General features: G+C 41.5%; 1 protein-coding gene across 11 annotated transcripts in view; it reads right to left on the minus strand.

Moving 5' to 3' along the window:
* Nucleotides 1-18561, minus strand: part of LDLRAD3 (low density lipoprotein receptor class A domain containing 3) — a 203096-nt gene that overhangs the window by 72617 nt on the left and 111918 nt on the right. The window contains exon 1 of one of the 11 annotated variants that reach the window (XM_068193763.1): nt 12623-12781. The exons of the other annotated variants lie outside the window; for them this stretch is intronic. The gene's annotated coding sequence lies outside the window, so the exon portion shown is untranslated. Of the gene's footprint in view, nt 1-12622; nt 12782-18561 lie in introns of those variants that run through there. 11 annotated transcript variants of the gene reach the window in all.

Below are 18561 nucleotides of genomic sequence, written 5' to 3' on the forward strand. Positions count from 1 at the left end.
CTAGGTATAAATCCACACCAGGTTTGATTTCAGCACGTCAGAAATCTGTTTTAACTCTACTGGTATCTGCAACATGTTATGAAAATAAATTGAGAGATAATACAGCAAGTCAGTAACTGGAACTTGCAGCAAGATGGCATCCAAAAGACATATCTTCAATACCTGCCAATATCTGATCACCAGCAAAATACGTCACAAAAAGGAAAAGCCAGCAATATTAGCAGACCTGAACAAACATTATTTGATCTTCCTCTGTCATCTTAAAAGACTGCAAATAAGCACTGTCAAGTGACTGGTAGGTTATTACAAGATTTGATCCCTCCGAGAACACAAAACCACTTCCAAATGCTTACATCCAGGTCCACTTGCTTCTGTGAATTTAGCCCCACAGGACAGATGTTTCTTTTCATACCTCTTTATGTTGACATGAAGCATGTGACTCACTCCATGTCTACTTTACAGAGATCTACTAATGCAGGTGATGCACTCAGAGGAGGAATTCAAAAGCTGAGCACGAAGAAAGTGCTTTGCCTGTAAATTTCAGTTAAACAAGTGCATGCACAAGCTTCCCTGGCAATAGAAGTATGTTGTCAGCAAGGTAACACCAGTGGCATTAAGGCAGACTTGGATTAATGCTCACTGCACTGAAACAGAGGCAGAGACAATTTGTGCTTATGGGAGAAAGTCAGGACTCACGCAGTCACCCAGAGAGACTGTGGGACAAACATGCTCAATCTCTTTATTACACTTCACCCCTTGTTAAAATGAAAACAAGGCACTACTTTTGAAGAGGAAGGCATGCATACTGAATTCAAGCACATAGGGTATAAAAAGATTGCTCATTAATAGCACCAAAAAGGTAAGGAAAATACATCAATGAGTGTGAAGTTTACTTTCCATCTCTCAAATAAACACCTTTAGGATTACCCAAAAAGTTGTTTGCAGCTCAATGTTCATAAGTGTATCATGTAAATCAGCAAAAATGCCAGTCTTCAGTTTAATCTGCTTTCCTATGCACTGCTGCAAAGATCCTTGCCAGAACAGAAGAAAAGCATGCCTGTGCACATTGAGGCTGGCATTGGGACGCAAAGAGTAAGACAAGTCCTCTCTTGCTCTGCAGTGAAACCTCAGACAACACCTAAGCCATCCGCCACAAGTAAAGGACACCTGCCACTAATTATCTGACAAGTTAAATCCCCTTGAATAGTTTTAATCCCTATACTCCCCTATCCTCATTTAAACTGCCTGATCATTACAGTGCTTATGCTATGTTAGAAGTTATGAAGGTTATTTGTAAAGGCAGATTGACAGTCCCACTGCAATACAAGTGCTAAAAATGTTTCTTCATTGAAGCAACAGGTAATTAGTGATTACTCAAGGAACTCCTCATTGATCAGATTCAACTTTGCCTCCTTCAGTTTTCCATGAGATGTGGTATATTTGGTATCTGGTATTTTCGAGATTTAAAATGGATGAGTCCTAGCCAAAAGATCAGAAACTCCTATGGTAACTTCAAATTAAATGCTAAATATTACTGAGGCAGTTCAAAGACAATGGGAAAACCATCCCTCTCAGAGCACTAAAATAGATAGATTGTTTTAATTTAGACAGAAAAACTACTGTGGCGAGGAACACTGACTACTATCCAATGCCCATCATTCAGCCATTCATTCCTTACTGCAAAATCTGACTTGCTGAACTGGAGATCAATTAACCCATCACGGTCCCCACCACAAATAACACAATATGCGTAGAACACAGTATCTTCTTTTAAATATCTTACAGCATTAGTTGAAGCAACTGACACATTCCCTGTAGTAGGTGGCTGCATTTCAGCACTTAGCCATGGAAGCATCTTAATTAAATATAATCTTCTAAACCATTCCTTATTAAACAACCATTTGCTTTTTCCCTGCAACAACACATGCAGGAAGTGAGCCAAGGTGAACACGCTTACTTTACTCCTGCACCCTTCATGACTGGATTCTATATTTGGGGGACTGGGCATTTCACTAAAGCTTCCCCATTTGCTTGTCTCAGCAGCAGTGCAGCTGCTTGAGTACACACCAAAAATACATCCCCCAGGTCTGCAGGCTCTTGGCACACTCAGCGTGGTGGAAGGGAAACAGGCTGTGGGCCATTAACAGCACAGAGTGAACACAGCTCCAAACTAGTACACATTTAAATAGAAAAAGGAAGCAGAAATAAGTGAGGAAGGAATACTTTAGAATACTGAACTGGGTGTACCTCAAAAGACAAGTATTCTCCAGTAAGAAGGTAAAATGGAGATTTTAAGCTGCTCTTATCCAAGCTAGAGCTATCCACACCGCTTCCTTAAAGAAGCGGCAAAGATAAAAACATTTTATTTTTAATACCTTTGAAGGACACCACCTGTGTGAAGTCTAACAAGGGCAAGTGCCGGATTCTGCACCTGGGACAGGGCAACCCTGGTTTTGTGTACAGACTGGGCAATGAGAGGCTGTAGAGCAGTGCTGTGGAAAGGCCCCTGGGGGTCCTGGTCTGTGAGAAGCTGGATCTGAGTCTGCAGTGTCCTGGCAGCCAGGAGGGCCAACCCTGTCCTGGGGACATCAGGCACAGCCGGGCAAGGGAGGGGATTGTCCTCTCTGCTCTGCACTGGGACAGCCTCACCTCGAGTGCTGGGGCCAGTTTTGGGTGCCACAATATAAAAATGACCTGAAGCTATTAGAGTGTCCAAAGGAGGGGCATGATGATGGTGAAGGCCTTGAGGGGAAGCTACGTGAGGAGCAGCTGAGGTCACTTGGTCTGTTCAGCATGGAGGAGACTGAGGGGAGACTCATTGCAGTCTGCAATTTTCTCATGGAGGGAAGAGGAGAGGCAGGTACAGGTCTCTTCTCTCTGGTGCACAGTGCCAGGACCCAAGGGAATGGCCTGAAGCAGTGCTAGAGCAGGTTTAGGCTGGATATTAGAAAAAGATTTTTCACCCAGAGGTGGCTGGGCACTGGAACAGGCTCCCCAGGGAAGTGGCACAGCACCAAACCTGACAGAGCTCAAGAAGTGTTTGGACAATGCTCTCAGGCACAGGGTGGGATTCTTGGGGTGCTCTGTGCTGGGCCAGGAGTTGAACTTGATGATCCTGATGTGTCCCTTCCAACTCAGCATGTTCTACGATTCTATGGCATGTTGCTCTAACATCACCCTGAGGAAAACATTATTTTTGTCTTCACAAAAACAAAAGACTAAAGGATTTATACACAGTTATGCAAAAAACCTACAACAGATCTTAGGACAGAATTTAGATTTCATTATTCCTGTCTTTCATTTAACAATACACTTGTAATTACTCGGCATCAGTTCTTGTATCAAACAGATATACCTATGAGAAATTAAATGGGGAGCAGGGATAAACAAGGAGATAATAAGCTCATGTGATCCATCACACAATTCCAATTTCCCAAAAATCAGGCAAAGCTCTGCATTCTGCCCAGAAAATACTGAGATCATGCCTGAAATGTGATAGCAGCAAGACTGAGTCTGATTCATTCAACATCAAATTTAAAGGAGTAACAGAAGAGCAACAGAAGTGATGAAATAAACCCTTCCATTTAACAAGAAGCACTCTGGGTATTCTATTGTTTTTCTAATAATTGGGAGGGGCTAGGTTTAAATTTTCTCACATGATATTCTATGCCAATAAAAAACCTGCCTACCACAACTAAGTTTATGTTTCCTAATCAGAATCAGAACATTAGCTTTCAAAGATCAAAAGCTTATAATTGTCCTTTGAGACTTGTTTCTGCAAGGACTTTTTTGCGGTGTACAGATGCACGAGATCATAAAAGGCTGCTGTTAACCACATTTTCTTGCTTAAAAACATGTATTGAATTATCTGCATTTCAGGATCTTCAGAGAAGATAGTTACCTGTGCAGTTCTGGGATGTTCAGCCTTACCAGCTGGGCAAATTTATCTAGACCTTACACATGATGTAAGAAAAACCCACAGGTGTTCTGTTTGGAGAAAAGAACTGAATTCACTATTAGGTTATTTCCCCAAGGGCAAGTGGTACTTCAAGCTGTTCTGTTGTGTCACATGACAATCACTTAAAGCACTGCTCCAATGAGAAGTAATCACAAGGACTGGCAGAACTGTGAGGCTGTAAAAGTGTTAATTCTCTGGAGGAAAAAAAAATCTCAATAATGTCAGTTGCTCTAGGAGCATTTACTATGGCAGTGGTTAAAATATGCTCTAACTTACAGGCATAAAACCCACTGAAGTCCTTTGGAATTGGTAGCTGATACCAGACACACTCCCCCCTCTTTTACATCCCAGCATACAAAAACAACAATGCCCAAATATGCAGCAGTACAAAAACACAGAAGGAGAATAAGTGCTTCAACAGGATGCTAATGAAGTACCCTCTTGCCTCTTCTTCAGTGAGTAGTCACTCAGCACTTTTAACAATGTTTAATATTTCTGTAGTCTTATGTCTCACCACATGGATCAGACATAGAATCAACGTTTGCAAGTGAATGCAGTTTAAGCAAGAGCTACATGTTACAGGAAAAACAAACAAACTGATATCGCTGACTAGTAGGCAAAAGAAAGTTTCAGTCAGAAAGGAAAGAAAAAATCCAACCATACAAAATGACAACCTCTGCACCTACAGAGAGACCATAGAGTCCAAGTCCATGCAATGATGGAATGGTATCGCTGGTCAGGGGCAGAAACACCATGTCAAACTTTTCTATGCTGCTTTCTGTACATAGCTGATTAGCTAAAGGTGCATATCCTCAACAGTTCAAGCTGATTTAAATCAGAGCAGATAGCCCCATCTTTCTTTAACCCTCAACATAAATTCCTGTCTTCCTCTTCCTCCACCACAGGTGAGCAGCAAGCTTTAAAAATAAGTTAACTTAGAGCCTGTAGTTCTCAGTGCTGCTTGAATCAACCCACCACAAAGTTTCAGGAGCTTATGCCATCACAAAAGAGAAAGGAACATGCATGTCCCCTCCAAATTAAGAACACAACAAGGACTGCAGCCTTTTCTCAGGCTAAGTCAGGCAACCTAAAGCAAATACCTCTGCCATTTTCAACTGCAATAGACACCACTTAGTCTTACAAAGTTGCTTGTCTTTAACAACTATGCCACAATTGCTTCTTTAAGCAGCAAAGTTTTCAAGAGTACTAATTTCTTCTTGCTAGCTGTATATCAGTGTTCTTCTCCAGTAAGGAAAGCTGCCTGTCAGAACCAAACATGTCACTCTGTGTCCCAGCAAACGTGTAAATGGTGAAGGCTGGTTTCCCACACTGACATCTTACTGGTGTCATGGGAACTTTCCTGTCCGACTACCCAGGAGTCACTCTGGCAGTCACACTCCTACTACCAGACACTGTCACTGCTGGGACTGAAACCCCTACACAGTGGGTGGCTCAGTGACCCAGTGGGTGCACTTGACTCTGCACAGCCCAAACTCACACTGTCAAACAAGGTCTCCTTACTGCATTAACCCTGGTTTCCCATAGTGCAGTCTCAAATCTCTGGTTCCTTTAAGCAATTTAATCGTGGTCCATAACACAAAACCAGCTAGAGCTGGTGCCTCTGGAGAGGGAGCCTGAACAAAGGAATTCCCATGCTTTCATACCCTCAGTCTGTGCTGCCAATAGTCTGGGGTCTTCCTACCGAGTCCTTGGCTTCTGCTGCATCCCAGTGCCTGGTCACCTGGCCAGTGCCACAGGTCCCTGTGCCCTCTGCTGTGCAAAGGGTCCGCACCAGGTCACAGTGCCTTCCTTGTCTGGGTCTGCCAGCATTTCTCCCATGCAGGGCACAACCTGCAGCTCTCTCTCACTGCAGCTGCACACCCAGTGCCTGTTCCAAGTGTATCCCTCAGCACTGGTCACTGACAATTTCAAAGGTGTGCTAGAGACACAAAGTGCAGGGCTCTGAAAGCAAACTCACTGTGGAATAATGGTGGAGAAGGCAAACCAAGATGAAGTTGTGGTAATGATTATCTTCCTGATGATAGAGAACGGCAGAGGGACCTTCCCCTCTGCAGAGTTCGCATTTAGAACGTGACAACACATCAGGAGGGGAAAATAAGCTGTGCTACTGGTCATGAGAGGAGAACTTGGGCTCCGACAATGCATGAAAAGGTCACACCTCAAAAAGAGCCTGGAAGAGACAGATGCATGTGAGGCTCCAGAGAGGAACCAAGCCCAATAAAGGCCAGGATGCAGGACAGAGTAACAAAACAAAACATCAACACTGTCCTTAACAATAAAGAAAAAACTCATAACCCTTCACTCAACAACACTGAGCTAATTTCCAAGTGTGAGGAGATTGATGACAGATAATCATGATTTTAATCTAGACAAGAGACAGATCTGCAGACTTCCCTACCCTAGGAAGGCAACTCAGCTGCTGCTTTGAAGTCTTTCCCTATGAAAAGAAAACAAGGAGACCAGAAACCTCTCTCCTGAGGCTCCTAAAAAAATCTGGAAGAGGGACAAGAATATTTTTCTAAATACACTGAATCAACAGTTAAAATTAGAAGAACTACCAGAAGACAATCAGAGTCAAGGAAAGGCAATAGTTTAAGAAAAGGGAAAGACTGTGATAGGTAGTAGTGATAGCACACAGACAGTGAAGACGGGATAGTATTCCTAAACAGAAGCATCACCTGGAAACAGATGATAACCTCTTCATATACATGCAAATCCAACAAAGAGGTAAGAGTGAGACTGAAAAGAAGGCATACATGAAGACCATGTGTACTGGGTGACAAAAATTGATGCAAAGTGAACTTAGAACATCCCTGAATCTTTAAGAAGAAAGGCAACTCATTGCTCACCAGCTGCAGAATGCAGAACTGGACCCTGTTAGAAAAAAACAATTTTAACAAAACAAGCCCAAACAGAGCCTTAATTTCAAGCTGGGTTATAATCAGCTGATTTTAATCTACCCTATTATATATATGAAACCATGGCAAGCCATGGGGCAGCCACAGCAACACCCTTCAGACTGTCCAGGAGCTCTCACCACTCTCACAGTATTTTGGAGACCCCTGCTAACATACCAGTCTAATTTGACCACAGGAGACAAGCCTCTTCAAATGTCATGCTCCAGGACCACTTGAAGAGATTTTGCCATTACTTTAGAGTTGAGAGGTTTCTTTTTATAAAAGACTGTGTATTTGCCCCTTTTCCTCTACCTCCGGTCACATGTCCACCACTAGGTAAGCCTCAGAGAGAGTAAGTGGGGGCAGAAGATGGGGCTCAGGAATGACAGATGTATACAAGTAATGGTTATTTATTTGAGGTTGGAAATTTTCTATCATCACTTCCAGAGACCTAGAAAATAATAATTTCAAGTGAGAAATAACAGCTTTTACGACCACTTAAAGAATTATTTTCTCCCATTCCAACTGAGCTCTTTGATGTGCTTTACACAGCAATAAGAAAAATTTATCAGGAAGATAAAGTTACTTGGTGTTTGCTGCATGGATTAGACTGCTGAAGCTTTCTGTAAGCAAATCAAAACCAGAAAAATAAATGTCATTTGCATTTTGTCAATAGGAAACGTGCTGTTAGGCAGATATATGGCAGGGATTATATTGAAGTGAGGGTCTCACTCTTTTCACTGGAGTTTAGTTTCACCTTATGTCTTTCACTTACTGTACCAGAAGCCATAGCCAAGAGCAATGATGTTATTTCCCTGTAGAGGAATGTAGAGAGCGCCTCCACACAACAGGACATTAACATGGGGAGCATCGGGCAATCTTCCTGCAAGGCACTGGTGACCGATTCTTTCCAGCAAATACCGCCACAGCAAGATACCGTTCCACATACCACATAACTCAAACTGCTTTTGAGCTAGCAGTAAAATCAGGGGGTTGAATGCAACATAGATAATCTTGGAGTTTGGCTTTTTCAACAGTTGCTGTATTTAACAGTGCAGCAAAGAGTGAAGAATACTGGAATGAAGATAGACAGAGGAAGATTTAGCAAAAAGCAGAAAAGCTTTTTGCGAGAGCATGAGAAAAATGAACTTTCCCCGGGGGCAGTGAATCCAATTGTAGACAAGTGACTCTGTAAAGGGCCACAAAACAAAAAGACCAAGATTTGGTGTGTGTAGTGTAATAACTTTCTCCTTTTTCCCACTTTTTGCTTACTGACAGTTCTGTTTCCTGCATTTCCTAAAATCCTCCGCAAAGTTTCTCAAAAGAAAAAGAAAAAATAGTGGTACCTGCTTTTTAGATACCTATCCTGGTCTCAGAAGAAAAAAATATCCTATCTACCCTACTCAAGGTACCCATGAGACAAAAAGTCTCAGAAAAAAGCTTCCCAGTATGGTCTAGTTAAGAAAGATCATGTATTTCAGCCCCTAATCCAAATATTTTGGGTGTCTCACTTGAGCCCTCTTGAAGCTTCCAAACTTGGATGTGTTTCATTCAGATGAGTCAATCCAGGGGACAACTCAGCTAACAAAAATGAATGCATTTCTGGTTAACTACAAAACCATTCTTGCCTTTTAAGGCTTCATCCAACAATTTTTGCATCAGGTATTCTGCACTGAGCCAAATCAAAACTCAGGAGATCTCTAGAACCCACTGCTATAACTCCACACATCATTTTCCTGGCTAAACAAACTGAAAGGTCCACATTCCTCCTGGCACCCATCATATTTATGTATGCCACAAAGTGTACATTCTGTAGAAGCTGGGGTGAAGACATATCCAGACAGATCATGCCAAACTGGCAAACACTGTGAGGGCTGCAGAGCAAACCCATGAGCTGGGGAATCACCTACAGAGCTGCACAGACTGGGGTCAGAAGAAACACACAAGATCTCAGGAACCTCATGAAAGTTTTCAACAAAACAACAATATTAATATCTCAGTAAGCCAGAGAACTCAAAATGCATAGACAAAAGACATGGATTCTACATACTCAGTAATAAATTTTTGATTCTCAAAGTGCATACTACTTGGTTCCAAGGCAGGATACATTTGTTTCCACAAAAAATCCAAACTAGAACTTAGGGTGCCGCTAAGCTCATAAATTTGCCAATCTTTTCTTCAAGCTTCTTGGAAAGTAAACATTATCGTTGCTGCAGTGGCACCTGAGGCTGGCCAGAACAGAGGTTCTTCAGCACCTTGCTCAACACAGTAATGAACAGCAGTTTCAGCATGCTGCCATAAGGGTTAATTTTAATTTTGATTATTGTTGGCCTGGTTGGCTATTTCCAAAAATACCAACCCAGCAGATATAATTGCAAAGCAGGTATATTTGGTTCCAGTCACTCTGCCAATTTAGTGGCAACTAATGTTTGAAAATTGCAGGGTGTAAATTTAGCATAGTGGGTCGCACATCATGTTTTTACTACTGAAGACTGTATTTGATTAATGAGAATTGAAAGAAAGATACTAGACTTCATGAAGGCTTTTCTAGTTTTTCCCCAAATCTCTGGAAAGAAAGAAGCAAGAAAAATCAAACTGTATTGACTTGATAACGATGAAAACAGTGCAGCTCGAAACTGTGCATTTCTGAGTTTCAGCAGTCATTTTTTTTCAAGTTGATGAGCAGAGAATTGCTAGTGCCAAGCAATGCCAAGACTTCTGCCAAGCAGCTATCAAATCTTGGTAAGACAAAACAAGCAGCAGGAGATGTCTTTGCAATACAAGGATAACCTGAACATATTTTCTCTGTAACAACAATGTTCAATTTTCTTTCACAGCCCCAAGAAATGAGCGAATGGCTAGCTCTAATTGTGGCTCTCCCAGTACTAACCACACATACATTTGCACCTTCCTGTCCTTCTCACTCACTACAAGAAGTATAAAAGACTGTAATGAAACTGTACATAATAGGTATTTTAAGGACACTTTGTTAAGTAATACACAGTGCCAGACTGACAGCCACTGCCATCAAAAGAGACCACCAGTGTAATGCATACACCCACTAGCTGAGGTTTCTCCTACTTAACTCCTACTTAACTACTTAAGTGTGCAACAGAAGCAACAAAAACAAAGCAAGAGTCAGCGTGGCAGTGCATCACTGCTGTAATGACAACTGATTCTTCCTTGGCAGAACAATGTCTCAACCCACTCCCAGTCCTTACTTGCTTCTGCTCATTTGGGGTTGAATTTTCTAACCAAATACCTAAGCAGACTTACTCCAGACTTACTGAAATTTTCAGTCTTTCAGCACCAGAGTCACACATACCCTCCCCTTTAAAAACACAGGCCTGCATTTAAAAGAACAGGAATCTTGCTGAACATTGAAAACTCACTTTTCTCCTGGGGAAACCTGAATTAGACACTTGGGAGCAATAAAGTTCTTAAAAAGGCACCTGAGATTCTTCACTGACTCGTTTCTCTAATTTTGATTCCCAGTTACTGCAGTAATTTTCTTAAACGTCAAGGTGACACATTCTGTTCAGATCTTCTGAAGATTTGCAGTCACAGCTCCCTCCTTCACTGCTGGAAAGCCCAGTAAACTCCAACCATCCATACACTGAGGCTTTGCCTATTCTCTAAAGCTACTCCTTTAGCATCAGAAAACAGGCTCACAGGTGAGGTACAAAGCTTTGAGGTAACAGACCCTGCTATAACTTCGGAAAATTAGTTAAACACTTCAGAAAGGTTTCACACATTTTTGCATCAGATAAGATGTAAAGCAAATGGAAAAAAAAATATTAAAGAGAGCAAAGACTTTCCTTCTACAAGAGAAGTAGGAGGGAGCCTTCATTTAACACAACTGTCTTCCCTAAATTTTCCCTTCGGTTTTACTCCCCAATACTGGCAAATTACTGAAGTATGTGGAGATCAGCACCTAAGCAAAAAAATCACTCTCACAAAAGCAAAAAATATTTGGCTAAGAAGACAAATCCTGTGCTTATATCATAAAGACCATGAACTTGGGACCACTTTCAATATTCTTTTTATTGCACACAAAAAAGTCACTATCTTTCAAGATGCTTCCAAAAAAAAGGATGCTTTCATTGTCATTATCATTAATGCTCAATTTAACAGGTCAGCTGTGCCATCCTGTTAGCAGGAGACATTACACAACACAAAAAGACAATAAGCCACATTGTCTAGGACACAGGATAAGCAACATGACAAGAATGGTGATGTCACTGGCTAACCTGTGGCCTCATATATTATACAAGACATCAGGCTGTTCTGTTTTCAGAGACCCCCAAGCAAGCGCCTCACAGCCCCAGTCATTCCAGACACGCCTTTGTTCATCACTCTGTACAAGGATGCTCATCATTCATTGCACCAGAATGTAAACTCCTTGCATTCAAGACCCAGAAGAACTGAGTTTTGTGAATGACACTGACAACTCAGTCACATGCTCTTCAAGTCTGGAAGAAAACCTGTCTGCATCTCATACTGCTCCATGTGGAATGAGACTCCTGTGACCCTGGTGACTAACCCAAACAAAAGAGGATGCTTCGAGTCAGGACAGGCTTCCTTCAGAATACCTCATTCATAATTTAACTGTTAACAGCCATGTAACTGGAGTGGCCACAGGAAAAATTAACTGTATAGTTGTCTGTTATACTGAAAGCACTTCAGTTGTGTTTGCTTTCTACTTAAGCAACAGGGCTTCACTTTATTTAAAGGGTTAGTCCCTTTGGAAAAATGAAAAAAGGGATGAAGCTCAACTAATAAATAGAATTCATTTAACTTGATTTTTAATCATTCAAGAAAGGCTGAATGTGATTACTACAGTCTTTCCCATTTTCCTCATCTCCTAGGCAATTAATTTTCACATATTCAGTCATAATATAGTCTGTAATATAGAAAGGAAATATTTATACACTTGTTGCTTCACTACAAGTTTTGTGTATGGATATTTCTGATTCAGGGGGTTAACACAAAAATAGCATTACTTTTGACCATGTATACTGACCCATATTCTATGAACAATCTGGAAGTATAAATGGGAAAACTAAAACAGAAAATATAATGGAGTGCTAAGATTCACCCAGAACCAAGAAACTTTGTTCAAGCTGTGTCCTAGATCATATTGTTGTGTTTCACACACAAAGCAGATGATATGGCTCAACCAGAAGCACTCAATATTATCAATTAGCTCTTTGAACTATGGCTGTGTGTTCGCCAGATTATCCAAAAATAAATTTAGAAGTAATATGCTATGTATTGACTGTATTACAGCTGATGACTGCACAAACAAACTTAACTGAAGTGTTACCTCCATCAAACAACATCCATTCATTCCATGTGTGAACTCAAAAGAGGGTCATGTGAAAATGTCTATGATACAACACCCCAAACACAGACGTCCTTAAGATGAGGATAGAAGTTCTTGCTTCCTTTCACCTTATCTAATCACCAAGTTCATATGAGCAGGAATGGTACAGAGTATCCCTTCAGCAGTCTGGAAGCTTCATCCAAAAAGCAGGAAGATGTTCTCACAGAGACTGCTACCACAAGGTAACTTTGCGGCTTCATCACTGCCATCATCTGAATGGCCATTATAAATTTTTCAGTGCATTGCAGATTACCCTCTACCTGGCTGACATTCTTCAACACATTCAGACACAACAGACTATCAATCACAGCGACTGCCAGAGAAGGGTGGTGACACAACTTTTCCAGTATGTCCACCTACCTTCTGTGTTTCAGAAGCATCTTGACAACAAGAAGCACATGCTGACAGAGATGCTTTGTGGTCAAACACTTACTCAGCACTGAAAAAATTTGTATGGCAAGATCAAAACCACAGTAAAACTTTAAATGTATGACAGAAGAAGTTTCCTTCCCTCGTGTATTCCCAAACCAAAAGCACAAAATTCATTGTGCCACTGGAAACCAGAAGCTAATTACTCCTTTCCCAAGTCTTAATTCTTCGTTCTGCTGCACCTTTATATCAGAGCTTCTCCACCGAAGATGTTAAAATCTCATTTGAGAAAAGCCCAATTTGAGGATACTTTTGCTTGTGGAAAGTGAAGTTTTAAGCCATTGTACAGACTTAAAAATACTCTTTTCCTTTTCTCAGTTTGGTGCCAAGAAAGGTCAACAATAAATATTCCTTTTAATACATGGAAGAACAGATTTAGGAACATAAGGCAGACACATTGCTATGCAAAATGCAAGTACATTGCTGTGCAAAACATCCTAGCTGCAACACATTCAAGTCAAAACTCTCAGTTTGACAACTCCTCCATGGAAAACTATTTACTCAAAGTAGCAGCATTTGTGTTCTCTTTCCCTGAAGAGAGGCAAGAGTGACTACAGACAGAACAAAGTGCAGCAGGCTGAAAAGATTAACTTTTTAGTTTTAATTAAATATCATCATTTGAAATTTCATTTTGAAACCAACACTTTCAAAAGGAATCTTGGTAAATGGAAACTGAAGCAAGAATGCAGTAGGTCTTTAAGTAATCCCACAAAGCAGCCGATTGACACTGATATTGTTTCCAGCCCAGTCCCTTTAATGAAGTTTAAAGACATCAGAACACATTAAAACAAAACCAACAAAGGATGCTTGGGCACTGGAAGAGGCTCCCCAGGGAAGTGGTCACAGTTCCAAGCCTGAGAGAGTTCAAGAAGCATTTGGACAATGCTCTCAGGCATAGGGTGTGATTCTTCCGGGTGTCCTGTGCAGGGCCAAGATTTGGATGTGGCGATCCTTGTGGGGTCCTCCTAAATCAGGATATTCTGCCATCTCTGAGAAATGAGATGTCAATTCATTTTTATTCCCACAGCAGTTGAAGGCAAAAAGTTAAAGCACTGAAACAAACCCATTGAGGTTCTTTTAAAAAATCATGATGCAAATTCTCAAGAATGTATAAAAATAGTAACAAAATCATTCTTCATGTGTGTTTAAGATAGAACTGAATCAATTTGGAAGCTATGTATGTTTATACAAAAAACCCAAAAACCCACCCCAAAAAACAAACTATATATTTCCCTTTAACGCCTCCTTGGCAAACCTCCTTGGCAAACTCAGATGAAAGACATGCTCCAACAGACTGTGCACTGGTTTTTAGGATGTAGCACAGTGTCTGAGAACATTCAGCACTGCCAAACCCTGCACAAGTGTTAAACAGTTAAGATTCTGCAAGGTAAGGCAATATCCCAATTTTTAAGAAAGTGATCAGAAAACATATGAATAAAGTCCAGTTGTAGCTATTTATCTTTGAACCTTCATCCAGGAAAGTAGATGAAAGATGCTTGCAGCGTCCTAGGGGATAAGCTATATAGATGAATTAATACTTTTCCCCCATCTCTCATTTCTACATATCTGAGAGTGTGATCCCTCCCTGCTTCCTCATTTGTATTTTAGTTCATATCTTACACAAAACAGAGAATATCCTGTGCTAATAAAAATAAGCACCACATATTTTTCAGGACATCTATTTTAATGTTCCCCTCTCTAGCATCCAGAAAAGAAATCTGCCATTGCTCCACCCTAGTAGATTGGAGGTGCTAACTTCTTCCTATCAGGAAACACTGGAAGGAGAACCTGCACAATTCCAAATCCTCATCTATGACTCCTCACATAAAAAGCAATACATATACAACTGTTGTCCACTCCCAACCTACACATTCTGATTATAATGAAAAACTATCAGAAATAACTCACATATGATTCTAAGTACAGATATAAAAGCGACAACTGAAACAACCTCCTCACACAAGCTTAAAGACAACAGCACTAGACAAAAGAAGCAGACCTCTAAGCACTTTGAGCACCAGCAAGAGGAATAGACAGCAGTCCAGAAGTAGCCTACTTGAACAAAGAAAAGAAGCAAAAGTAACAAACAGTGACAGTGTGTCACACATGCAGGGCTGAGTCCTCCAAGTTCAGCCTGAGTTTCAGCCCTTCCTGGACCTGCTACTGTGCTGATGCAAAAAGAAATCCACCATCTCATCTGATGCTGTTTGCCACATTCTTTTGTAAGCTACTCCACTTTTATTGTGGCTCGAGGGCAAAGCATTCATGGAGGAGAAGGGAAAAGGCATGTGCACAACAACCTCGTAAAACATTAGGAAAAGCAGAGAAGTGGAACTGACAGTGGCAACTACCGCTTCCTAGTGTCTTACTTAGAAAATCCATCGGAAATCAGCTCCAGCAATTAAGTGATAATGAATTATTGATGACACTCACGTTGGGGAACTGAGCACTTAACCAGCATTTATGAAACTAAAGAAACTGAGGTGGGTAAGTGCTACCCCCATTTTGCAGACGGCACAAAGCCAGGCAGACGGCCAGGCAGACGGCAAACAATTCCGCGACATTACGCCTTGCCTAGGATCACTTATCTCTAGCATGTTATCTCAGTTCTGTTTGTACATGGTCACACATCACCTTGATTTGTAACATATTCCTGCTTCAGAGAGGCACAGTGAAAGCTCCAGCTACAAAATTCAATAATTTCAGTAACCACATCCTACTACCTTTTCAGAGGTGGGGAGAAAAAGGCTGCTTAAAGTAAAGGGCAACAATATTGGATCCAGGGAAAAACCACTTTAAAATGTGATCTACAACATATGTTCAGTGGCAGAATTTGCCCTTGAGAAAGCAAAGAAGGTATTCAAGCCCTACTATTTCAAGATACTTTAAGTCTGTGCTTAACACGTGTTTAAGTCAGTCAACTTTTTTTGCCAATGCAAATATATTCAACTAGAAACTCAGAAGAAAGCCAACAATTCAGTCTTGGATTTAAAACACTCTTGCCAACCACTCAAGGCTGTCAGTAATGCCATACAGGAACATTTCCTATCACTAACACATAAAAGTTATCTAGGAAAGAGAACTCACTCTACTCCTACCATACTTCACACCTGAGCTTTCCAACTGATGCCATTATCTATTTATACCATTAAAAACCAAACAGACAAAGGAAGATGTGAGCATTCACTGCACAATATCTATTCTACCCTTTCACATTTTTTCATCAGACTTAGCAAGCAGACAGGCTATTGTCTACAGGCACTTAAAGGTAAGTCTCTCACACTTCTACAGCTTTCACCCTCAACAGCAGCTGCCAGAGCTGAGGCAGACACAGATGCAGCTTTACAAATTAGCAGCCACATGCCAGCCAACTGGTGTGAAACAACACTATGTCCCTTCAAACACACATGGTTACACACATGCGAGTGTGCTGACTCACAGTCAGCTCTCTGACAGGAATGCTGGTGACATAAGCTTCAGGAGGAGGAAGATGAATGTCAGTACCTGCAACATAGTCCAGCCTTGCAGACAGGATGCCTTTCAGGGAAGGGCAGCTTTCTGTGTGGAATTTGAGATGACCGGATACCAGGGCTCAGCCCTGCCACAGATGTCTTACATGATCATATTATTCTGCTTTCCTTGGCTTCAGTTTTCTTTATCTGTTAATGACTACTAATGCTCTCCTATCCCATGGGAATACTGCCAGCATCCATAATTTATCATTCCACCCTGCTCGGATGCTGAGAAGATGGGTACCTGAAGATATATACTGATCAGTTGTTTGCCAAATATATAAAATGTTTCTAAAGAAGTATCATAAAAAAAAGCAAATTATTAATATTAAAGCCCTTCTGTGTACCATATAATCATTAAGGAGGGAAAAGGCCTCAATAATCACTGAGTCTAAGTATTAACCCAGCAGCGACAAGTTCACTACTACACAATATCTCTAAGGACCACATCTACATGTTTTCTGAACACTTCCAGGGATTGTGATTTCACCATTTGCTGGGCAATCTGTTCCAATGCCTGATCACCCCTTCAGTGAAGGATTTTTTCCTTATCCCTTATTCCCAGGTTTATACCTGGCCTGGCGCAACTGCAGGCCGTTTCCTCTTGTCCTATTGCTTGTTACTCTGTCTACCTCACCTCACTACAATGTTCTTTCAGGGTGTCATAGAGAGCACTAAGGTTTCCCCACAAGCTTCCTTTTCTGCAGGTTAAACAACCCCGGCTCCTTCAGCTGTTCCTCACAAGACTTTTGCTCCAGACCCTTCACCAGCTCTGTTGTCCTACTCTGGACTCATTCCACTACCTCAACGTCTTTCTTGCAGTGAGGGGCCCAAAACTGAACACAGGATTCAAGGTGTGGCCTCACCTGTGCAGAGCAGAGGGGACAGTCATTGCTCTGGTCCTGCTGGCCACACTAATGCTGATTCAGGCCAGGACGCCATTGGCCTTCTTGGCCATTTGGGCACTGCTGGCTCATGTTCAGCTGCTGTCAACCAGCACCCCCAGGTCCTTTTCCACAGGGCATCTTTCCAGCCACTTTCCCCCAAGCCTACAGTATTGCATGGGGTTGTTGTGACCCAAGTGCCTCAGGACCCAGCATCTTGCCCTGCTGAACTTCACACAACTGGCTTTGTCCCATTGATCCAGCCTGCCCAGATACCCCTGGAGAGCCTTCCTACCCTCACACATATCAACACTCCCACCCAGCCTGGTGTTGTCTGCAAACTCCATTTATTCCTCAACAGTAAACAGGCATTTTTCTATTTTTATAACCAAAAATCTTTGAGGTATGCAGCTGATACACAGTTCTGGGATTCTGACTAAAATAGGTAGGACCACCCTGTAACAGATAGGCAGGGGGGAGATTGGGAAATTGCAGCTTCAACTACCAACTAGACTCAGTTCACATAGTAACTCTCTAGAGATAAGTGATCCCCTAGACCTAACAAACTCAAATAATTTTAGATACAGAAATTAACTGCCCTGTTATTTACACTTACAGGTTATTTACACAACACAAACACCTGGTATGGTTTAATTTCTGTTTTCCTTTTGCATCTACCCTTTACTTCATTTAATGCTGGGGTTTGATTAGTGGGAAAAGGGAACAACTTGGGAAGCTTGTTTGAAACAGATTATGAATCTGTATGTTTCAAAGTATCCAAAAACCACTGCGCCCTGGAAACACACAATGACTAGCTCTTGGTATAGCTGCTTACACCTAGGGCTTAATTTTGACAGTTGAGCTCACTCAAACTGCACTCTTAACTAAAACATTTACTACAGCATTTCAGTAATGCGTTTTTTCCAATACAACAGGCCAACACAGTCCTTCTAAACCAAAGCAAACAACACTGGAACAGTAACTACATCTGTGCCAACTTAGTTTTCTTACAGGAATGTACAAAGTAGCTTGGAAGGCTTGTGTTTGCAAACACCCAACTTATTCCATCTTCAAGGGCCAGAATGGCAAAGGTGTGAAGACCATTCCATTTCCTCAATGTCAATGTCAAAATCAATGGCTCCTTTGAGACATCACATATCAGACATGCTTCCTTTCCAAAATGGAGATAAGCACCTGATATTTTAGCAGTCTAAATCACGCACTCTTTACTGGGTTAAAAACTGGCTGGATAGCAAGGCCCTGTGGGGAATGAACATACATCCAGCTGGCAGCCAGTCACAAGTGACGTTCCCCAGAGCTCAGTGTTGGACCAGTGCTGTTTAATACCTCTATCAATGACCTGAATGAGAGGACCAAGTGTCCTGCCAGCCAGTTTGCAGACAGTGCTAAGCTGGGCAGGAGTGTTGATCTGCTGGACAAGCTGGATCAAAGCCAGCTGGTGCCAAAGCCAGCT

Source organism: Anomalospiza imberbis, chromosome 6, assembly GCF_031753505.1.
Source record: "Anomalospiza imberbis isolate Cuckoo-Finch-1a 21T00152 chromosome 6, ASM3175350v1, whole genome shotgun sequence".
NCBI lineage: Eukaryota > Metazoa > Chordata > Aves > Passeriformes > Viduidae > Anomalospiza > Anomalospiza imberbis.